At 41.4% G+C, this 25,388-nt stretch overlaps 1 protein-coding gene and 1 long non-coding RNA gene across 18 annotated transcripts in view; one reads left to right on the top strand and one right to left on the bottom strand.

The window, feature by feature from the left end:
- Positions 1-25,388, bottom strand: part of LOC135107730 (uncharacterized) — an 83,367-nt gene that overhangs the window by 36,287 nt on the left and 21,692 nt on the right. For 6 of the 17 annotated variants that reach the window (XR_010271942.1, XR_010271943.1, XR_010271944.1 and 3 more), the window contains one exon: positions 1,273-1,363. The gene's annotated coding sequence lies outside the window, so the exon portion shown is untranslated. Of the gene's footprint in view, positions 1-1,272; positions 1,364-2,903; positions 3,120-3,641; positions 3,766-4,572; positions 4,976-22,438; positions 23,927-24,485; positions 24,577-25,136; positions 25,307-25,388 lie in introns of those variants that run through there. The other 11 variants (XR_010271939.1, XR_010271936.1, XR_010271937.1 and 8 more) reach the window with 7 other exon arrangements.
- LOC135107735 (uncharacterized) lies at positions 22,357-25,019 on the top strand. The gene is made up of 2 exons (XR_010271958.1): positions 22,357-22,460; positions 24,471-25,019. It is a non-coding gene; the product is annotated as an uncharacterized LOC135107735 (long non-coding RNA).

Below are 25,388 nucleotides of genomic sequence, written 5' to 3'. Positions count from 1 at the left end.
AGAGAGAGAGAGAGAGAGTGTGTGTGTGTGTGTGTGTGTGTGTGTGTGTGTGTGTGTGTGTGTGTGTGTGTGTGTGTGTGTGTGTGTGTGTGTGTGTGTGTGTGTGTGTGTGTGTTTGAGAGAGAGAGAGAGAGAGAGAGAGAGAGAGAGAGAGAGAGAGAGAGAGAGAGAGAGAGAGAGAGAGAGAGAGAGAGAGAGAGAGAGAGAGAGAGAGTGTGTGTGTGTGTGTGTGTGTGTGTGTGTGTGTGTGTGTGTGTGTGTGTGTGTGTGTGTGTGTGTGTGTGTGTGTGTGTGTGTGTGTGTGTGTGTGTGTGTGTGTGTGTGTGTGTGTGTGTGTGTGTGTGTTTGAGAGAGAGAGAGAGAGAGAGTGTGTGTGTGTGTGTGTGTGTGTGTGTGTGTGTGTGTGTGTGTGTGTGTGTGTGTGTGTGTGTGTGTGTGTGTGTGTGTGTGTGTGTGTTTGAGAGAGAGAGAGAGAGAGAGAGAGAGTGTGTGTGTGTGTGTGTGTGTGTGTGTGTGTGTGTGTGTGTGTGTGTGTGTGTGTGTGTGTGTGTGTGTGTGTGTGTGTGTGTGTGTGTGTGAGAGAGAGAGAGAGAGAGAGAGTGTGTGTGTGTGTGTGTGTGTGTGTGTGTGTGTGTGTGTGTGTGTGTGTGTGTGTTTGAGAGAGAGAGAGAGTGTGTGTGTGTGTGTGTGTGTGTGTGTGTGTGTGTGTGTGTGTGTGTGTGTGTGTGTGTGTGTGTGTGTGTGTGTGTGTGTGTGTGTTTGAGAGAGAGAGAGAGAGAGAGAGTGTGTGTGTGTGTGTGTGTGTGTGTGTGTGTGTGTGTGTGTGTGTGTGTGTGTGTGTGTGTGTGTGTGTGTGTGAGAGAGAGAGAGAGAGAGAGAGAGAGAGAGAGAGAGAGAGAGAGAGAGAGAGAGAGAGAGAGAGAGAGAGAGAGAGAGAGAGAGAGAGAGAGAGAGAGAGAGAGAATACAAGCTATCTCATTGGACATACATCTAAATTGGTGTACACAAGCCTTACCTAATATGTGTATGGATGTGTGAGCATATACCAGCATCTCTTATGAGTCTGTGTGTGTGTGTGTGTGTACCAGCCTTACCAAGTGTGTGTGTGTTTCTAAGTGTACACCAGTGTTTGCGTACAAGTTTACATGTGTACACCAGCCTTAGTAAGTATTTCAGTGTGTTTTTAAGTGTATACCAGCATGAATTTTGTGTTTTTTTAAGTGTTTGAGTGTTTATTTAAATTATCTGTTATCCCAGCCCCTCCAGACCCACCTATGGCATACAGCGTCAGTCCAGAGTACAGCCCCAGGTTGGTCTCGTTAGCCCCGATGAGGATGAAAGCAGGAATCATCATCATTAGGCCCTGTGGATGGTGAGGGTGGTAGAGCAGGCAGTGGTGGGTTAAATAATATTGTTACTGATAAATTCTGTTGTTTTATATTATAATTATTTGGCTACACAGTAAAAATATAGATTTGAAAATATACTTTGTAAACCTCAGTAACTTCCACTACAGCCTGTTAAACTAGAACCATGAAAACTCCCTTGAAAACCCCAGTAACTTCCACTACAGCCTGTTAAACTAGAACCATGAAAACACCCTTGAAAACCCCAATAACTTCCACTACAGCCTGTTAAACTAGAACCATGAAAACTCCCTTGAAAACCCCAGTAACTTCCACTACAGCCTGTTAAACTAGAACCTCCAAAACACCCTTGAAAACCCCAGTAACTTCCACTACAGCCTGTTAAACTAGAACCTCCAAAACACCCCAAAACAGACAATTTACCTCAAAACACTTGCAAAAACAGCCCTAAAACACCTCCAAAACACCCCAAAACACTCCCAAACACACAAGCAGAGGAGTGTAGTGAATTAATAAGTGAAAGAAAGCAAGAAAGTGTAAAGGAACAGATGATAATGAAAAAAAAAAGTGATTTAAATGAGATTGTCAAGATGTTTTGATGGTTTATGGTAAGGAAAATGATAGAATGGGTTTGTAATGATGACAGAAAGGAAGGAATAAGAGGGAAAAGTAAAGAAATGAGGAAAGGAAAAAGAAAATGATGCTTTACCCACACTGCACCTCTCTTTAACCACATTCAGAGACACAAGGAAATACAAACAAATAACAAAACAAGCAAACAGAAAAAATGGAGCTCTATAGGAATATAAATAAGAAATAAAATAATGCATAAGAAAATAAAAAGCTAAAAAAAGTAAACAAACAAAATATTTAACACCACCACAACACCTTTAAACACCCTCAAAATACCCCAAAATACACAAAAACATCCCAAAACACTCCAAAAAAACACCAAAACACCCTCAAAATACCCAAAAACACACCAAAACATCCCAAAACACTCCTAAAACACACCAAAACACCCTTAAAATACCCCAAAACAAGCCAAAAACTCCAAAAACACATCAAAACACTCCAAAAACACACCAAAACACCCTTAAAATACCCCAAAACAACCCAAAAACTCCAAAAACACATCAAAACACCCTTAAAATACCCAAAAACACTCCAAAAACACACCAAAACACCCTCAAAATACACCAAAACACCACAAAACACTCCAAAAACACACCAAAACACCCAAAAACATCCCAAAAACATACAAAAACACCCAAAAACACCCCAAAAATACCTGAAAACACCTTCAGAACAATGAAATGGAATAAAACACAAAATAACAATAACAAAAAAACAAAAACAAGAAAACAAGCTGCAATATAGAACAGCAGGAACACAAACAAACACACACACACCCTACAAACAAACAAACAAACAAACAAACAAAAATAAATAAATAGATAACAGGATAAAAAAAGTGAAAAAAATAATCATAAAACCAAACTAGAAATATACAAACCAATACAAAACGCAACATACCCACATACCACCAAACAAGACAGAGTGGAACCTCGCAGGGACGCCGATGATATGCTGGTAACAAGTCACACAGGAGAGCACAGAGGAATACAAGCCGCTGGAGTCGTGCTTGGAGTAACAGTCAAAGAGAGCAGGAGACAGAGGCACCACCACCGTCAAGCCGACCAGGTCCAGGATCACACTGCTGAATGCCACCTTGCTTCTCCGCACGGTCTTCTGTGGGTGTTAGGTTAGGTTAGGTTAGGTTAGGTTAGGTTAGGTTAGGTTAGGTTAAGTTAGGTTAGGTTAAGTTAGGTTAGGTTAAGTTAGGTTAGGTCAGGTTAGGATAGGTTAGGTTAGGTTAGGATAAGTTAGGTTAGGTTAGGTTAGGTTAGGTTAGGTTAGGTTAGGTCAGGTTAGGTCAGGTTAGGTTAAGTTAGGTTGGGTTAGGTTAGGTTAGGTTAGGTTAAGTGAGGTGTTTTTAATCTTTAATTTTATCTCAGTATTTTTTTCTTGTAGTATTTAGTTGGCTTTGAGCAGTGTCCCTCCTATATATATAAAAAATAAAACAAAATAAACAAATAAATAAATAAACTAAAACAATAAAACGTTTACAACTTTGAATCACTTTCCCGACACACTTGTGTATGGAGGCAGTGTTGCATGAGCCTTGAGTGACAAATATTGCAGCGTATTGACAACCAAACACTTTACAAACACTCAGCTTAGCAACACACACCAACACAACACCCTGCTCACCTTCTCCTTGATGTCCGCAGCCTGTACTGCCCCTCTGTCCCTGCCGTCCACCTCACCACCGCTGCCGCCGCCACCGCCATCGCTGCCGCCAACTTGCCTGCCGGATCGGAGGGTTGCCGTTGCTCTGAAAGTTACGTTAGGTTTGGTTAAGTGGGGCCGTGGGAAGAGGATGTAGGTTAGGTTAGGTTTGGCTATGCTTCGTTAAGTTAGACGAGGTTAGGTTACGTTAGGCTAGGTTAGGTTAGGTTAGGTTAGGCTAGGTTAGGTTAGGGTAGGCTTCTTTAGGTTAGGTTAGGCTTGGCTAGGTTAGGCTTGCTTAGATAAGGTTTGGCTAGGTTAGAATTGCTTAGGTTAGGTTAGGTAGGGTTAGGTTAGGCTAGCTTGGGATTATGACACGAGATAGCCAGTCTTGGGGAGGAGGAAGCACCAGACAGAAGTTCGGGTAGGCTTCTTTGGGTTAGGTTAGGTTTGGTTAGGGGCAGCTGAGGAGTGTGAGGCTCCACCACATCAGGTTAAATTTCAGGTAATATTTGAGTCATTTTCTCACTCACCACCAAAATTTTCCCACTGTAAAAACTTTAATATTTTTTTTCTGAAGGCTACAAAAGAAATCACTCGTTTTCCCATCCCAGACTCCTAAACACCACCCCTTTCTCCCTTCACACACACACACACACACACACACACACACACACACACACACTTTCCCTCACAGCACAAAGGAACATAGATGAGCAATTAAATCCACAACAACAGCAGCATCAGCCAGCCAGCCATCCAGCCTCTTCTGACTTAAATGTAGAAAACTTTTAAACACGTAGATATAACATAACATTTTCTTCTTTACACACACACACACACACATTACTATATTCCTCTCACAACACAAGAGCAACACTAGGGAACACAAAGAAAGACGAGGCCCACTAACCAACATCTCGACAGGAAATGAGTGAAACCTTCTGACGTATCACAAACATCCAAAATTCATTATCCTCTCACTTCCTCCTCCTGTGCTTTATTTTACTGCTTCCGTGACGTGGGAGAGTGAGGGAGAGCGAGGGAGAGCGAGAGAAAGTTTTTATCACCAGCTGAAAGGAATGTACCGCTTTGTTTACATGTCAGAAGAGAAAACGAGGGTGTCACTTCTGTCAACGGGGTTACTAATCCAAAGCTGAGAGAGAGAGAGAGTAGTAGTAGTAGTAGTAGTAGTAGTAGCAGCAGTAGTAGTAGTAGTAGTAGTACACAGACAATTATACTTCTCTCTCTCTCTCTTACACTCAAAACACACACACACACACACACACTCAATGCACACTCTTACAAACCAACTCTCTCTCTCTCTCTCTCTCTTACCTCAGAGCTAGATTGGTGAGCTGAATTCAGTATTTGTACCACCACATTCGTGTACACAGTAACCAGCCTTAGTGTAAAGTCCCTTGGAAGAGAGGCAAGCCAGGAGAGAGAGAGAGAGAGAGAGAGAGAGAGAGAGAGAGAGAGAGAGAGAGAGAGAGAGAGAGAGAGATTGTCATATAACCATTTTATACTCAAGATAATAAAAGACAGCAAGCGTTTAATTATTCACTTTTCAACTTTCCCCGCTTGTCTCTAACCTTTTTTCCACTGTGCTGGTGGTGGTGGTGGTGGTGGTGGTCACACACTTGCATCTAGTAGTTTCATATATCACAACATACGCTATAACACCCCTGACACGCTTCTACTATCACAGCCTCTCTCAAAAACACTCCAGAATCTTTTATTTTACCTCAAGCACACCACTTCTACCCTCAAAGACCCCATTCTTACCTGCAACATGCCTATAACATAACCAAAACAACTCAAAAGCAAGTCCAATCACACTAAAACACCTTAAAACACCTTAAACATACCCAGAACATTCCTAAACGCACAAAAAAACAACCTAAACACATCGAAAAAGCACCAAAATATCCCCAAACACACTTAAAATACTCCAAAACTCACCTAAATTGACTTAAAACGCATCCAAAACACACCGTACCAACCCAAAACACACTCAAACTCATCCATAACATCCCAAAACGCTGAAAACGGGCCAAAACACACTTAAAACACCCCAAAACACACCCAGACTGACCTGAAATACCCAAAAATACCCACAAACGCAGACACAACTCACCTGTATCCACACAAAACACACCCAAACTCATCCATAACATCCCAAAATACACTTGAAACATCTCAAAACATTGAAAACAGTCCAAAGCACACTTAAAGCACTCCTAAACAAGCCTAAGACACCCCAAAACACACCAGGAACGCTAAATATTGACTCAAACATCACCAAATCCCTAAAACACACACTCCAACACCCCCTAAACATCTCCAGACACACTCCAACACCCCCTAAACACGCCAAATACACTGAAAGCACTGTCAAGGAAGACAAATACTACAAAGACAGACAGGGCAGCAGGGAAAATTAACCTAAATATTGTTTTCTTAGCATTTTTCTGTTTTACCACCTCCTCTATTCCTTCTCCCTTCATCTTCCTCCTCTATTTCTCTTATTTTCTTACTCATTCTACTCTTATCTACACGTCTGAGTCTAGAAAGACGTGGAAACACCAGGAAAACACTGCAAAATACGATAAATATTACACTTGAATGGCAAGCAATGTGAGCTACTAATTTCAGTTTAGAAATTTTCACACTTGTTGGCACTTGCTTTTGTTACATCAGACTGAAATAACGTTCTCATGTTCGAGAATGAGGCTGTATTTTTTTTCCGTTTCTCCGTTGTAGTGTGATTAACAAGACCACTGTGGTGAGCTCTAATTGTTGTCTTTCAGAACTTGCACGCTGCAAGAGTCGTCGTCAGGTACACCAAGCAATCTATTCTCTGAGAACATCTTTTTTCCCATTCTTTATATTTTTTCTTCCATATTTCGCTCACTTGCCCATTTTAACTGCAACACTCATAAGAACATAAGAACATAAGAAATAAGGGAAGCTGCAAGAAGCGACCAGGCTTACACGTGGCAGTCCCTGTATGAAATATACCTATTTCTATCTGTTATCCCCACCCATAAACTTGTCTAATTTTCTTTTAAAGCTCTCTAGTGTCCTAGCACTAACTACATGATTACTGCGTCCGTTCCACTCATCTACCACTATATTTGAGAACCAATTTTTTCCTATCTCCTTCCTAAACCTAATTTTTTTTAAGCTTGAACCCGTTATTTCTTGTTCTACTCTGGTTACTGATCCTAAGAATTTTGCTTACATCTCCCTTGTTATAACCCTTATACCACTTTAAGACTTCTATCAGGTCCCCTCTTAACCTACGTCTCTCTAAAGAATGTAAATTTAACAGCTTCAACCTCGCCTCGTAAGGAATACTCCTCATCCCCTGTATCCTTTGTCATTCTCCTCTGTACTGATTCTAATAGACCTTTATCTTTCCTGTAATGTGGGGACCAGAACTGCACAGCGTAGTCTAGATGAGGTCTGACCAGCGCCAAGTATAACTTTAATATTACTTCCGGGCTTCTACTTTTAACACTCCTAAAAATGAATCCTAGTACCCTATTTGCCTTGTTTCTGGCTTCTATGCATTGTTTCCCTAGACGGAGTTCTGAGCTAACTATAACTCCTAAATCTTTCTCGTACCTTGTACCTACCAGAGTTTGGTTGTTTAATGTGTACTTATTGTGTGGGTTTCCTCTGCCTACGCTAAGCACTTTGCATTTATTGATATTAAATTGCATTTGCCATCTATCCGTCCATTCATTCATTCTAAGTCTGCCTGCAAGGCGATGGCATCCGATTCTGACCTAATTAATCTTTGTCATCCGCAAATTTACTAACATCACTACTAATTCCACTGTCCAAGTCATTGATATATATTAGAAATAACAATGGCCCTAATACTGATCCCTGTGGCACCCCACTAATTACATGACCCCACTCGGATTTCGAGCCGTTTATTACCACTCTGTCTCCTGTTACCAAGCCATGACCCTATCCAGCCTAACACTTTCCCATCCAGTGTGCCCTAACCTTTCTCAGGAGCCTTTGATGGGGTACCTTGTCAAATGCTTTACTAGTCCTGATATAAGATATAACCATCACCATTATCTACTGCCTCGTGCACCTTACTGTAAAAACTTAACAAGTTTGTCAGGCAAGACTTCCCCTTCGTGAAGCCATGCTGTGACGGATTTATCAAGTTATGTTTGTCTAAATGTTCCCTAATGTTCCTCGCTATTATTGACTCTTAACATTTTACCTACAACTGAAGTTAAGCTGACAGGTCTGTAATTAGACGCTAAAGTTTTATCTCCCTTCTTAAAGATGGGTACTACATTAGCCTGCCTCCACATTACTGGTACCTCACCCGACTCGTGATTTCCTTAAGACAGAAACTAACGGCTCACTAATAATCTCTTTACATTCCTTAAGTACTCTGGGATATATTTCATCAGGTCCTGGTGTCTTGAACTTTTTTTTTAGCCTATCTCCTGTTCCACTATCTCCCTAGTTATGGAAATATCTGTCAGCTTCTCATTCTCATCTGCTCTACACACCTGTTCACTATCTGGCATATCCTGAATGTTTTCCTGGGTGAAGACAGTTAAAAAATAACCATTTAAGTTTACTTATCTCCTCCCCAGAACTAACCAGCTCTTCATCTGCTGCCTTTAATGGACCTACAGTATCCTTATTCTTCGTCCTGTATATCAGATAAAATCCCTTGGGGTCCGTCTTCGCCTGGCTGGCTACCTTTAATTCATAATTGTCCTTCGCTTTCCTCGTTAACTTCTGACTGTTCTAATTCATTGTGTCCTTAAAACTTCTTCACCTGCCCTTAATCTCTTATATAAACTTCTTACGCCATATAAAATGCTTTAACCTAGCAGCCATCCATTTAGCGTATTTTTTTTTTTTTTTTTTTATATTGTTCTATACGGGATATCTGCTAACTGATCTGTATGAACTTTACGAAATATTTATACAATTCATCTACATTTACTTCACCTAATCCCCTCATTTCGTCCCCTACCATCCTCCACTCCCTCGGCTACTCGCCTCGACCTCACCTCTCTCATTTCAGCATGACCTGACATTCCAACACACCCATCTCCCCCTTCCGGACACATCTGTAGCGGGACACAAGTCACCGCTCCTAGCACTCCGTTTTCTGTAAGATTTTCACCCTTCCGTTTTCACTCTCTCTTCTGCACAGGCTTTTGTCTTTCATCCCTTCTATCCTCACCTCAGACCTTTACCTGCGTGACTGCTTCTTCCCTCAAGCAAGACTTAAAAAGTCCTCTACTGAGCACAACAGAAGACAAACCTAACAGATTGTTGAATGGAGGGAGTGGACCTTGTAAGGTGGTTTGATCCACAGGTCAATTAATCATCCCAAGGGGTTAATAGCGTGTGACCTCGGTGGAAGGTCAGGCTGAGGCCCTAATGAAGTCATAATCCTGTCGTGCTAATCCTTCTTGAACTGTTTTCACCCCCAAATTTACGAATTTACATTACGAAGCCTACTCCAGTGACCGACCTACCACACCTTGATGTATTATTACACATTACACACTACACTTGCGAAATGGTATTGCATTAACATAACATTAAACATTACGTACCGTTCAATTAAACGGTAAACTTACCTGCAAGTAGTCATTCTTTAGTACTTTTCCTGATATCGTGCTCGTTATCATGTATTACGAAATATTGTGGTTTCCTTTTTTTTTTCTCACTGCAATTACTATGCTACATATTTCCTTGATAATGCCGCCCTTCACGTTGCTGACATCGTTCAACACCCACATTTAAAAAAAAAAAAAAATACCATTTAATCACTATGCATAGGCAGACCCGCTAGAATTTGGCCAACAGCATTCCTAGAAGGGGCACTTCCACTTATCTGGGCAAATAATCGATTCATTACTTTTCTCTCTCTATCCCTCGCAGATTATCCATATGTCCGCCAGTCTTTGCCCCCATACATTAATTCTTTTATCCACTATTTCTCCTTATTCCTCCTTCCCACTTCTCTAAGCCCGTCTCATCTATAACTTAAAAACAAAGAATATTACATGCCTAGCCATCTACATTTGTCTGGAATATTTTCTCTTCCTGTACCGTTTTCTTGTTCTTCGTAACTCTTGTTATGGTGGATCTCGTTCTCAATTTTTATTCTCTAGCCACATTTTCCGTCCTTTATATTCTGTATTTTCTTTTCTTTGTATATTTGTTAATTTTGTGCTCGTAGGAACTCTACCTCCTACTCTCGTTAAGACTCGAGTTTTTTTTTTTTTTTTTTCTTAACCTCCCTCTCAAATTCTCACTTCCCCGTGTCGTGGGTAAACTTTTATTTCCCCCCAGAATATGTATGTATGTATGTATGTATATATATATATATATATATATATATATATATATATATATATATATATATATATATATATATATATATATCACACAAAACAAACAAGTACAATAATAAATATACAGCAACATTTTAAAAACACCATCCAAACTCTACTGAATAATGGTGGTAGTGGTAGTAGTAGCAGTATAGTAATAGTAAAAATAAGTAAATAAATAAATAAATAAATAAAATAAAAAAAAAATACATAAATAAATACATAAACTCTACTGAATAATGGTGGTAGTGGTAGTAGTAGTAAAAATATATAAATAAATAAATCCTAATAATGAGGGATGCCACAGGCTACAGGGCCATGTAGCACTGTGGTTAGGATATAGTCATACTGGGTGGGTCTATACATTTTATAATAGGTGAAAAGTATAGGTGCAGATCATAATTATAAGAAGCAATAATAGTAACAGCAATTACAAATTATATAATAATAATAATAATAATAATAATAATAATAATAATAATAATAATAATAATGTTATAATAAATAGACTGAAATACACACAACTATAATACATCATAATAATAATAACAGGCCAGTGAAACCCATGGGAATACAACGGAACGGCGCTCGGGAATACAACGGAACGGCGCTCGGCAATACAACGGAACGGCACTCGGGAATACAACGGAACGGCGCTCAGGAATACAACGGAACGGCGCTCGGGAATACAACGGAACGGCGCTCGGGAATACAACGGAACGGCGCTCGGGAATACAACGGAACGGCGCTCGGCAATACAACGGAACAGCACTCGGGAATACAACGGAACGGCGCTCGGGAATACAACAACGGAACGGCGCTCAGGAATACAACAACGGAACGGCGCTCAGGAATACAACAACGGAACGGCACTCGGGAATACAACAACGGAACGGCACTCGGGAATACAACAACGGAACGGCGCTCAAGAATACAACAACGGAACGGCGCTCAGGAATACAACAACGGAACGGCACTCGGGAATACAACAACGGAACGGCGCTCAGGAATACAACGGAACGGCACTCGGGAATACAACAACGGAACGGCGCTCAGGAATACAACAACGGAACGGCACTCGGGAATACAACAACGGAACGGCACTCAGGAATACAACAACGGAACGGCGCTCGGGAATACAACAACGGAACGGCGCTCAGGAATACAACAACGGAACGGCACTCGGGAATACAACAACGGAACGGCACTCGGGAATACAACGAAACGGCGCTCAGGAATACAACAACGGAACGGCGCTCAGGAATACAACAACGGAACGGCGCTCAGGAATACAACAACGGAACGGCACTCGGGAATACAACAACGGAACGGCACTCGGGAATACAACAACGAAACGGCGCTCAGGAATACAACAACGGAACGGCGCTCAGGAATACAACAACGGAACGGCGCTCAGGAATACAACAACGGAACGGCGCTCAGGAATACAACAACGGAACGGCACTCGGGAATACAACGGAACGGCGCTCAGGAATACAACAACGGAACGGCGCTCAGGAATACAAGAACGGAACGGCGCTGGGGAATACAACGGAACGGCGCTCGGGAATACAATAACGGAACGGCGCTCAGGAATACAAGAACGGAACGGCGCTGGGGAATACAACGGAACGGCGCTCGGGAATACAATAACGGAACGGCGCTCGGGAATACAACAACGGAACGGCGCTCAGGAATACAATAACGGAACGGCGCTCGGGAATACAACAACGGAACGGCGCTCAGGAATACAATAACGGAACGGCGCTCAGGAATACAACAACGGAACGGCGCTCAGGAATACAACAACGGAACGGCGCTCAGGAATACAACAACGGAACGGCACTCGGGAATACAACAACGGAACGGCACTCGGGAATACAACAACGGAACGGCACTCGGGAATACAACAACGGAACGGCACTCGGGAATACAACAACGGAACGGCACTCGGGAATACAACAACGGAACGGCGCTCAGGAATACAACAACGGAACGGAACTCGGGAATACAACAACGGAACGGCGCTCAGGAATACAACAACGGAACGGCGCTCGGGAATACAACAACGGAACGGCACTCAGGAATACAATGGAATGACGCTCGGGAATACAACAACGGAACGGCGCTCAGGAATACAACAACGGAACGGCGCTCGGGAATACAACAACGGAACGGCGCTCAGGAATACAATGGAATGACGCTCGGGAATACAACAACGGAACGGCGCTCAGGAATACAATGGAATGACGCTCGGGAATACAACAACGGAACGGCGCTCAGGAATACAATGGAATGACGCTCGGGAATACAACAACGGAACGGCGCTCAGGAATACAATGGAATGACGCTCGGGAATACAACAACGGAACGGCGCTCAGGAATACAATGGAATGACGCTCGGGAATACAACAACGGAACGGCGCTCAGGAATACAATGGAATGACGCTCGGGAATACAACAACGGAACGGCGCTCAGGAATACAACAGAACGGCGCTCAGGAATACAACGGAATGGCGCTTGGGAATACAATGGAACGGCGCTCGGGAATACAACGGAATGATGCTCGGGAATACAATGGAACGGCGCTCGGGAATACAACGGAACGGGGCTCAGGAATACAACAACAGAACGACACTCAGGAATACAACGGAATGGCGCTCGGGAATACATTGGAACGGCGCTCGAAAATACAATTACAGAATAACACTCAGGAGTACAGAACAACAACAATAATAATAATAATAATAATAATAATAATAATAATAATAATAATAATAATAATAATAATAATAATAATAATAGCAACAACAACAATAATACAGGAGAATTTTCCCAGTTAACAACAGGATAAACAGTAAACATTAATCATTACTACTACTACTTCTACTATTACCACTACTGCAATGGAAAAAAAAATAAAAAATAAAAAATAGAAAAAAATAAATAAAATAAATAAATAAATAAAAATAAAAAAAGGACCTGTCACATGTATGCTTGACAGATTCTTACACTTTCCCTTATTGACCAGCACCTCCTGATGTAATCCTTGACAAAATAACATGATAATGGTAACAACAACAACAACAACAACAACAACAACAACAACAGCACCAGCATAAAATAACAAATAATAATAATAATAATGAATAAACCAATATGATATCAATTACATGAACATTAAACACCATACTGCTTTTAGGGTTTAAATCTCTCTCTCTCTCTCTCTCTCTCTCTCTCTCTCTCTCTCTCTCATTCTGTGTGCATATTCAAAACTGTAGTAATATAGTAGTAGTAGTAGTAGTAGTAGTAGTAGTAGTAGTAGTGGTAGTAGTAGTAGTAGCAGCAGTAGTAGTAATAGCAGTAGTAGAAACAGCAGCAGCAGCAGCAGCAGCAGCAACAGCAGCAGCAGCAGTAGTAATAGTAGTGGAGAGTGGCATAAGAGTAGATAGAGTAGAGGTAGAATGAATTTATAGTTAACAACTAATGTTTATATTATAGAATATTAGATATGGTTGGATGCCACAGTCATTAGCGGGAGCTGGGGCTAATGACCTCCAAGTAATGGAGCCCCTAATTGACACATCAATAAACATGGGGTGGAGGTATTATATTAGATTATGTAAAAAAAAGTAGTAGTAGTAGTAGTAGTAGTAGTAGTAGCAGTAGTCGTAGTAGTAGTAGTAGTAGAAGTAGTAGTAGCAGTAGCAGTAGTAGTAGTAGTAGTAGTAGTATTGCTGTTAATAATTGTACTAGCAGTAGTAGTAGTATTGCTGTTAATAATTGTACTAGTAGTAGTAGTAGCAGTAGTAGTAGTAGTAGTAGTAGTAGTAGTAGTAGTAGTAGTAGTAGTAGTAGTAGTGTTGCTGTTAATAATTGTTGTAGTAGTAGTAGTAGTAGTAGAAGTAGAAGTAGAAGAAGAAAAAGTAGTAGTAGTAGTAGTAGTAGTAGTAGTAGTAGTAGTAGTAGCAGCAGGAGCAGCAGCAGCAGCTGTAATAGTGGCTTCCTTTTCTCTCATTATTATTAAAGCAAACCAAAATAAAAAATAATTTGACTTTAACTGCAAAGAATTTTTTGATCACTTAAAATAGACGCCACCATTTTTCTGACGCAATCTCGACACCCGGTACAAACCAAAAATCGGACTGAAATAGATCCTCTCCGAGGTGAGAGTTCTCCCCGCAGTACAAAAAAGAAAAACGGGCTTGGGATGAGGGACAGCTTCTATCAAGTGGTCAAAAAAGACATCACACATTCAAATCTTGAATCTGTAATTGTTTTGTTTGAAAACAAGACTAATAAATCCTTGGCCACTGACTCCAGTTACCCTGCGTGGATGTGCGCCAAACCATCTCTAGCTGAGTGCCATGTACTTGGGCATCACCAGTTGGTTATTTGGCAAGAACTCCAGCAGGTGTAACACAATCAGGCAGTAATCAAGAATAATTAGACTTTATCTGTAATTGTTTTGTTTGAAAACAAGACAAATAAATCCTTGGCCACTGACTCCAGTTACCCTGTAACCCTGCGTGGATGTGCGCCAAACCATCTCTAGCTGAGTGCCATTTAGTTGGGCATCACCAGTTGGTTATTTGGCAAGAACTCCAGCAGGTGTAACACAATCAGACAGTAATCAAGAATAATTTGACTTTATCTAATTAACTTTAACTGCAAGGAATTTTTTGATCACTTAAAATAGACGCCACCATTTTTCTGACGCGATCTCGACACCCGGTACAAACGAAAAATCGGACTGAAATAGACCCTCTCCGAGGTGGGAGTTCTCCCCGCAGTACAAAAAAGAAAAACGGGCCTGGGATGTGGGACAGCTTCTATCAAGTGGTCAAAAAAGACATCACACATTCAAATCTTGAATCTGTAATTGTTTTGTTTGAAAACAAGACTAATAAATCCTTGGCCACTGACTCCAGTTACCCTGTAACCCTGCGTGGATGTGCGCCAAACCATCTCTAGCTGAGTGCCATATAGTTGGGCATCACCAGTTGGTTATTTGGCAAGAACTCCAGCAGGTGTAACACAATCAGGCAGTAATCAAGAATAATTAGACTTTATCTGTAATTGTTTTGTTTGAAAACAAGACAAATAAATCCTTGGCCACTGACTCCAGTTACCCTGTAACCCTGCGTGGATGTGCGCCAAACCATCTCTAGCTGAGTGCCATTTAGTTGGGCATCACCAGTTGGTTATTTGGCAAGAACTCCAGCAGGTGTAACACAATCAGGCAGTAATCAAGAATAATTTGACTTTATCTAATTAACTTTAACTGCAAGGAATTTTTTGATCACTTAAAATAGACGCCACCATTTTTCTGACGCGATCTCGACACCCGGTACAAACGAAAAATCGGACTGAAATAGACCCTCTCTGAGGTGGGAGTTCTCCCCGCAGTACAAAAAAGCAAAACGGGCCTGGGATGAGGGACAGCTTCTATCAAGTGGTCAAAAAAGACATCACACATTCAAATCTTGAATCTGTAATTGTTTTGTTTGAAAACAAGACAAATAAATCCTTGGCCACTGACTCCAGTTACCCTGTAACCCTGCGTGGATGTGCGCCAAACCATCTCTAGCTGAGTGCCATGTACTTGGGCATCACCAGTTGGTTATTTGGCAAGAACTCCAGCAGGTGTAACACAATCAGGCAGTAATCAAGAATAATTTGACTTTATCTAATTAACTTTAACTGCAAGGAATTTTTTGATCACTTAAAATAGACGCCACCATTTTTCTGACGCGATCTCGACACCCGGTACAAACGAAAAATCGGACTGAAATAGACCCTCTCTGAGGTGGGAGTTCTCCCCGCAGTACAAAAAAGCAAAACGGGCCTGGGATGAGGGACAGCTTCTATCAAGTGGTCAAAAAAGACATCACACATTCAAATCTTGAATCTGTAATTGTTTTGTTTGAAAACAAGACAAATAAATCCTTGGCCACTGACTCCAGTTACCCTGTAACCCTGCGTGGATGTGCGCCAAACCATCTCTAGCTGAGTGCCATTTAGTTGGGCATCACCAGTTGGTTATTTGGCAAGAACTCCAGCAGGTGTAACACAATCAGGCAGTAATCAAGAATAATTTGACTTTATCTAATTAACTTTAACTGCAAGGAATTTTTTGATCACTTAAAATAGACGCCACCATTTTTCTGACGCGATCTCGACACCCGGTACAAACGAAAAATCGGACTGAAATAGACCCTCTCTGAGGTGGGAGTTCTCCCCGCAGTACAAAAAAGCAAAACGGGCCTGGGATGAGGGACAGCTTCTATCAAGTGGTCAAAAAAGACATCACACATTCAAATCTTGAATCTGTAATTGTTTTGTTTGAAAACAAGACAAATAAATCCTTGGCCACTGACTCCAGTTACCCTGTAACCCTGCGTGGATGTGCGCCAAACCATCTCTAGCTGAGTGCCATGTACTTGGGCATCACCAGTTGGTTATTTGGCAAGAACTCCAGCAGGTGTAACACAATCAGGCAGTAATCAAGAATAATTTGACTTTATCTAATTAACTTTAACTGCAAGGAATTTTTTGATCACTTAAAATAGACGCCACCATTTTTCTGACGCGATCTCGACACCCGGTACAAACGAAAAATCGGACTGAAATAGACCCTCTCTGAGGTGGGAGTTCTCCCCGCAGTACAAAAAAGCAAAACGGGCCTGGGATGAGGGACAGCTTCTATCAAGTGGTCAAAAAAGACATCACACATTCAAATCTTGAATCTGTAATTGTTTTGTTTGAAAACAAGACAAATAAATCCTTGGCCACTGACTGCAGTTACCCTGCGTGGATGTGCGCCAAACCATCTCTAGCTGAGTGCCATGTACTTGGGCACCACCTGTGTGTGATTTGGCAAGAACTCCAGCAGGTGTAACACAAGCAGGCAGTAATCAAGAATAATTTGACTTTATCTAATTAACTTTAACTGCAAGGAATTTTTTGATCACTTAAAATAGACGCCACCATTTTTCTGACGGGATCTCGACACCCGGTACAAACGAAAAATCGGACTGAAATAGACCCTCTCCGAGGTGAGAGTTCTCCCCGCAGCACAAAAAAGAAAAACACTACATGAAATTTGAAGCTAAATGGCTTGAGAGGAGGATGAGGATATATAAATAGGTTAAAAACACATGATAGACTGAAATATTCAAGTGGTGAAGAAAGACATTATGGAGGAGGAGGAGGAGGAGGAGGAGGAGGAGGAGGAGGAGGAGGAGGAGGAGGAGGAGGAGGAGGAGGAGGAGGAGGAGAAGGAGAAGAAGAAGAAGAAGAAGAAGAAGAAGAAGAAGAAGAAGAAGAAGAAGAAGAAGAAGAAGAAGAAGAAGAAGAGGAGGAGGAGGAGAAGAGGAGGAGGAGGAGAAGAGGAGGAGAAGAGGAGGAGGAGGAGAAGAGGAGGATTAGGATTAGGATTAGGAGGAGGAGGAGGAGGAGGAGGAGGAGGAGGAGGAGGAGGAGGAGGAGGAGGAGGAGAAGAAGAAGAAGAAGAAGAAGAAGAAGAAGAAGAAGAAGAAGAAGAAGAAGAAGAAGAAGAAGAAGAAGAAGAAGAAGAAGAAGAAGAAGAAGAAGAGGAGGAGGAGGAGGAGGAGGAGGAGGAGGAGGAGGAGGAGGAGGAGGAGGAGGAGGAGGAGGAGGAGGAGGAGGAGGAGGAGGAGGAGGAGGAGGAGGAGGAGGAGGAGGAGGAGGAGGAGGAGGAGGAGAGGAGGAGGAGAGGAGGAGGAGAGGAGGAGAAGGAGGAGAAGAGGAGGAGAGGAGGAGAAGAGGAGGAGAGGAGGAGGAGGAGAAGAAGAGGAGGAGGAGAAGAAGAGGAGGAGGAGGAGAGGAGGAGAAGAGGAGGAGGAGGAGAAGAGGAGGAGGAGGAGAAGAGGAGAAGAGGAAGAGGAGGAGAAGAGGAAGAGGAGGAGGAGGAGGAGGAGGAGGAGGAGGAGGAGGAGGAGGAGGAGGAGGAGGAGGAGGAGGAGGAGGGCCTTATTCCCTTATTGACTTGCATCTCCTGATGTAATCCTTGACAAAACATCATAATGGCAATAGTAATGATGATGATGATGATGATGATGATTACAACAACAATAACAACAACAATAATAATTGGTAAACCAATAAGATAGCAAATAAATGAAACATTAAACACCATACTGGTTAAGGCTTAAATCTCTCTCTCTCTCTCTCTCTCTCTCTCTCTCTCTCTGTGTGCATACTTAAAATTGTAGTAGTAGTAGTGGTGGTGTTAATAGTAGTACTAGTAGTAGTAGTAGTAGTAGTGGTGGTGGTGGTGCTGCCTCTTCCTCTGCTCCCTCTCGCTTTGTAATGATTGAGTCCATTTTATTCATCTTCTCTTCCTCCTCCTTCTCTTCTTTTTTCTTCTCCTGAAATATCAAATAAAATATAGGAGGAGGAGGAGGAGGAGGCATATATAACATATTTTCTACCTTATCCTTCTCTACTTAAATGAATATTCACACACACACACACACACACAAAGAGAGGAACATAGATGTGAAGATTATAAAAGTGAAAGATTTAATTATGGTAAGTCAAATTTTGAACAAATGAGGAGAAACTTTGGTGAAGCAGACAGGAGTACACTTATCACAACAAGTAATGTGCAAAAGATGTGGGAAGCTTTCATCAATATTTATGAAGAGGGAGTGACAAGATACGTACCAAAAGTAGGGACAAAGACAAGATATAAGAATGGTACTGTTAGTGTATGTAAAGCATTTGTACCTCACCTCGTTATTCCTCAGTAATCATGAGTGAAATGTTCGACAGTTTTGTGCTTGCATGAAAACGCGTAACATGTGTAAAGTATCAGTAATCATTGCCATATTAAGAACCAAAGCCGATGCTCACTTGCTGGTAGTGTGGGTTAACCAGCTGGTCGCCTGCGGGCATCACTGACGGCCAAGTCCTGTTCAGACAAAGACAGGCAGGATGGTGACCAAGGTAAATACTTTAATTTTGTGGTAAAAACTGATTGTCACAGTGCCAAGTTGACTGCATGTATTGTTAATGAATAGTGTAATATGTTGAAAGTGTTTAATATCAGTGCATAACGTTATTTTGTAAGAAATTGAGACCGAGAACTTGTCCGCAGTTGTTACGGTCATGCCTACCTCATCAGTAAACGTGGAGAGAGAGAACTGCCCTTCCTGGACCCTCCGATGATGGGTGTGATCAGTAGAACACATCCCCTGAGAGCCAACTGGTGCCCATCCGGTGCAGCTTCAGGTATAACAGATGTGAACTAGCTAGGGAGGAGAGGGAAACACCATGGATTAGATGGCACAAGAAAAATATGCAGGAGCTTGGCAAAACTACACTACAAGAAATTAATTATATTTTTTTTATGTAGGAGGGACACTGGCCAAGGGCAACAAAAATCCTATAACAAAATAATGTCCAGTGAAATGGCAGTCCCATAAAAGGGTCAAAGCAGTGGTCAAAAATTGATGAATAAGTGTCTTGAAACCTCCCTCTTGAAGGAATTCAAGTCATAGGAAGGTGGAAATACAGAAGCAGGCAGGGAGTTCCAGAGTTTACCAGAGAAAGAAGAAGAAGAAGCAGATTGAAGGTGAAAGGTCAGATGTGTGAGGATCCAACTCAACTGGCAGAGATAATGATTCAAGAGTTTTCAATCAGTATTCACAAAAGAGGAAACATTTGTGTGGTAGAGTGAGATGAGTGAAGAAATGGCTCTGGGGGAAATCCAAGTGACTCAAGAGGATGTCCACAAACAGATGGAGGGACTAGACATTAGGAAGGCCCCTGGACCTGATGGAGTGTCAGGATGGATACTAAAAAAGTGCAATCAGCAGCTGACATGGGTAACATATATCATTGAGAGCTCTTTAATTGAAACTAGAGTCCCAATTGAATGGAAGAGAGTCATCATAGTGGCAATATACAAAAGTGGTAGTAAAGAGAAGCCCTTAAACTATAGACCTGTGTCTCTAACAAGTGTGGTGTGCAAAATGTGTGACTGGTGAAGGATAAATGGTTGCAGTACCTAGAAGGAAATGAAATAATGAAGCAACAATTTGGATTTACAAGAGGCAGATCGTGTTACAAACTAAGTGAGTTTTTATTCTAGTGCTCGTAGGAGAGACGTCACAAAGTATAGTTTCTCGTGTAGAAGTACCGATGTATGGAGTAGTCTGGATGAGATGATAAATGCATAAAGTCTACATGGATTTAAGGCTTAGTTAGATATTAAAAGATAAGGAGGACAGCATGAGCATAACTCTTTTCCCACAAAGCACAACTAAGTAGGTAAATACTTACTGAAGAACCTTGTAGTTTCTTGAGAGGTATAGGGCTGCCTCTTCCTCTGCTTCCTCTTCTTCTGTAATGATGGACTTCATTTCATTCATCTTCTCTTTCTCCTCCTCTTTTCTTCTTTTTTCTTCTGAAAGATCAAATTAAATATAAGAGGAGGAGGAGGAGGAGGAGGAGGAGGAGGAGGAGGAGGCAGGACAAGTTATGGGTTCAACTTAATATTGTTAAGGAAATATTAAAATAACAAAATAAGGAAAACTGCAATATAAAAATCACAAAATGACTTAGTTGGTATAGTTATATATATATATATAAAAAAATAAAAAATAAATAAATAAATAAATAAATAAAAGGCCAAAATTTGAAATAAGACTTACGTTAAGGAAATATTAAAATAACAAAATAAGGAAAACTGCAACATCAAAAATCACAAAATGACTTAGTTGGTATAGTTATATATATATAAAAATAAATAAATAAATAAATAAATAAATAAATAAATAAATAAATAAATAAATAAAATAAATCAATAAATAAAAGGCCAAAATTTGAAATATAAGACTTACGTAGTGAAGATGAAAAATAAATAAGTGAAAAAATACAAGGCTAAAACACCACGAAATCAGTTGGTTAGAGTAGTGAAGATGAACACAAGAAAATAAGGGGAAATCCAAATAAATATATACGCAGTCAGTTGATGTAGCGAAGATAAAAAAAAAAAAAAAAAAAAATAGGAAAATAAGGGAAACTGCAAGGCCACAGTATGAAATAAGCAGTTAGTTGATGTAGGGAAGATGAAAATAAGAAAAAAATAAATAAATGCAAGGCCGAAACACGAAATAAGGAGTTAGTTGGCGTAGTGTCGATATAAAATAAATAAGCGAAACTGACACCAAAACTCCACGAAATAACGGCTGGCATGTAGTGAAGATGCATTAAACTGACACCAAAAACTCCACGAAATAACGGCTGGCATGTAGTGAAGATGCATTAAACTGACACCAAAACTCCACGAAATAACGGCTGGCATGTAGTGAAGATGCATTAAACTGACACCAAAACTCCACGAAATAACGGCTGGCATGTAGTGAAGATGCATTAAACTGACACCAAAAACTCCACGAAATAACGGCTGGCATGTAGTGAAGATGCATTAACTCAATACGGGAAGCTGCGAGGTACAAACACGTATATAGTGGAGATGTAATAAAATCATAGTGAAGGTAACGGCAAGATGGCCTACGTCTCTTCAAATTTAACGACTCGAGCATCATGACCAAGCTGCAAAAACTCACGAGGCCTACACGTGACACTGATGGTGACCTAACATGACCTGACCTGACCTCCAGACCTACACATGGCAGTGGTGGAGGCCTGACATAACCAAAAGCTTGTGGCCAGCACCGGAAAGGAACGGTCACCAGCCACGCGTCCACGCACACACACACACACACATCACCATAATATACTTACTTTTCCCAGTTTTTTCTTCATATCACGGATTCTTGTGTTCTCCTGGGATCACAAACTATTTATCTGCACTCTTCTCTTGTACTGCGACAACAAACAGAGCAGAACAAAGGAAGAGAAAGGCAGCAAGGGAAGCGCACCCCAACTCGCGGCTAATTCTTGGCGGTAACTGCGCGTGGGTTGGCCTCCCTAAGCGAACTCTCCCGCCAAATCTTGCTAACGGGGGCCTCACGTGCACATACAAGGACTCCCACAAATATATTCAAACTAAATATATGGTAATACGCATATATAACATACAGTAATATTGGTTCTCATACTATTATTATTATTATTATTATTACTGTTGTTATTTTGAATGACGTTAGTTTTTTGGTTACATAATATTTAGAAAAGAAAACATTTTATGATTCCTTTTAATTATTGGTGAAAATATATATAAAAAAAAAATACTTAATTTTTATAAGTATTGTTTTATTTGTTTTTCTTTATCAATATCATCATTATTATCCTCATTATAGGAGAAACAGACACACACACACCGTAAGCTCCCTACAAGACAGTCAACACAAAAATATGAGTGAAAAATGAAACTAGAGGAATATTAATCAACATTTTATTAAGGTAAGGTGAGTTTACACCCTGACAAGAGAGTTTGCACACTACAGCCTCTTAGACTATCACTGGAACCATGAAAACACCCTTGAAAACCCTAATAACTTCCACTACAGCATGTTAAATTTTAGAACCATAAAAACACCCTTGAAAACCGCAATAACTTCCACCACAGCCTCTTAAACTGTCACTGGAACCATGAAAACACCCTTGAAAACCCTAATAACTTCCACCACAGCCTCTTAAACTGTCACTGGAACCATGAAAAATAAAAGAACAAAAATAGATAATGATAGCCCAAAAGAAGGAACACGACAAAAAACCGCCCAAAACTAGCCCAAAAGAAGGAACACGTGACAAAAAACCGCCCAAAACTAGCCCAAAAACCACATAAATAGGCCAACATCAGCCCAACATCCTTCCTCCTTAACCTGGCTAATATAAACAGGCTGAGGGCGTGGCAGGGAGCTCAGTAGGCCTGCTGCATCACTAGCGGCAGCAGCATGGAGAGGCTGTCTACAATATAGCACACTTCTGCCCACATTACCCAGAATCCTGCAGAGAGAGAGAGAGAGAGAGAGAGAGAGAGAGAGAGAGAGAGAGAGACCCAAACAACACAGACAACACAACAAAATACACCCAAACACACCAACACACACCTCTACACCCCCAAACACCCCCAAAACATTGTCCCACACACCCAAACACACCTCTACACCCCCAAACACACCAAAAACACCCTTAAATATATCCATACACATCCAAACACCCCCAAAACACCCTCAAACACACCCAAACACATCCAAAACACACACAAAACACAGCCAAACATACCAAAACACCCAAAACACCCACAAACACATCCAAAACACCCCAAAACACACTAAAAACACACACAAAACACAGCTAAACATCCTAAAACACCCTAAAATACACCCAAAACACCCAAAAACACAGCCTCAGACTTCCAAACACACAAAACACACGCAAAAACACCCCAAAACACCCCCCAAACACACCAAAAACACACACAAAACACAGCAAAACACTCTAAAATACACCCAAAACACCCCAAAACACACCAAAAACACAGCTAAACATACCAAAACACCCAAAACACCCAAAAATACACCCAAAACACCCAAAAACACCCCAAAACACATCCAAAACACCTCAAAACACACCAAAAACACACACAAAACACAGCCAAACATACCAAAACACCCAAAAATACACCCAAAACACCCTTAAAACACCCAAAAACACCCCCAAAACACCTCAAAACACACCAAAAAACACACAAAACACAGCTAAACACTCTCGAACAACACAAACAAACCTATTGGTCACAACAGGTCCGAACGCCCTTGGAACAGCCCCTGGTGACCTCCGAATGCCAAACAGGGTACCCTTGTGAGAGGCCGTGCTGTGACAGGAGGCGAGGGCAGTGAGGCAGGGCACCATCAAAGAGGAACCTAAGAGAGGGGAGGGGGGGTGGTAAGCAGGGGGCTGGCAGGGGTGTTATGAAGTGTAAGGGGATAGACACACAGACAGACAAACAGGTAAGATACACAGGGTTTACTGAGGGTGTAGGGGAGAAACTGAGGATGTAGGGGACAAACAGGGTAGTTTAATAAGATGCAGAGGTCAGATAGGGTGTATTTATGGTGTAAGGGTGGATAGCAGGGGTGTACTGAGGTGTAGGACAGAGAGAGAGAAAGAGAGAAAGAGAGAGTAAAAGGTATCTCTTCAACCTACATTTAGATTGGTGTATACAAGCCTTACTTAATATATGTAGAGGTTTGTGAGCATATACCAGTATCTCTTATGGGTTTGTGTGTGTGTACCAGCCTTACCAAGTGTCTGTGTGTTTCTGAGTGTACACCAGTGTTTGTGTACAAGTTTACATGTGTACACCAGTCTTAGTAAGTATTTCAGTGTGTTTTTAAGTGTATACCAGCATGAATTTTGTGTTTTTAAAAGTGTTTGAGTGTTTATTTTAATTATCTGTTATCCCAGCCCCTACAGACCCACCTATGGCATACAGCGTCAGTCCAGAGTACAGCCCCAGGTTGGTCTTGCTAGCCCCGATGAGGATGAAAGCAGGAGTCATCGTCATTAACCACTGTGGATGGTGAGGGTGGTAGTGGAGGCAGTGGTGGGTTTAATAATAGTGTTACTGATAAATCCTGTTGTTTTATATTGTAATTCTACACAGTAAAAATATAGATTTGAAAATATACTTTGTAAACCTCAGTAACTTCCACTACAGCCCATTAAACTAGAACCATGAAAACACCCTTGAAAACCCCAGTAACTTGCACTACAGCCTGTTAGACTAGAACCATGAAAACACCCTTGAAAACCCCAGTAACTTCCACTACACCCTGTTAAACTCGAACCATGAAAACACCCTTGAAAACCCCAGTAACTTCCACTACACCCTGTTAAACAAAAACCATGAAAACACCCTTGAGAACCCCAGTAACTTCCACTACACCCTGTTAAACAAAAACCATGAAAAACACCCTTGAAAACCCCAGTAACTTCCACTACACCCTGTTAAACTCGAACCATGAAAAACACCCTTGAAAACACACACACAGGCAACCCTTTCCCGGCCACACACACACACAAACCCTCTCCAACACACACACACACACACACACACACACACACACAAACCCCAGAACACCTAATTGGCAGTTGCTTTTTCAGTTCCAGTCTTAACACTTCGCATAAACCCTCTCTGTGTAATTGCCATGACCAGGCCCAGGAAGGAAAACTTGCGGTCCTGCGCCAACGAGTCGTAACTATGCTTGTGGTGGGTCGCGAAGATCAGCGTTAACTCCAGGCTGGAATACAGGAACAGGTAGAGGAAGTAAACTCGGCTAAGTTGTATTAATTTCATGCGTTCTACAGAGAGAGAGAAAGACA

This window comes from Scylla paramamosain, chromosome 15 (genome assembly GCF_035594125.1).
Source record: "Scylla paramamosain isolate STU-SP2022 chromosome 15, ASM3559412v1, whole genome shotgun sequence".
NCBI lineage: Eukaryota > Metazoa > Arthropoda > Malacostraca > Decapoda > Portunidae > Scylla > Scylla paramamosain.
This window is presented reverse-complemented; position numbering and strand designations above follow the sequence as displayed.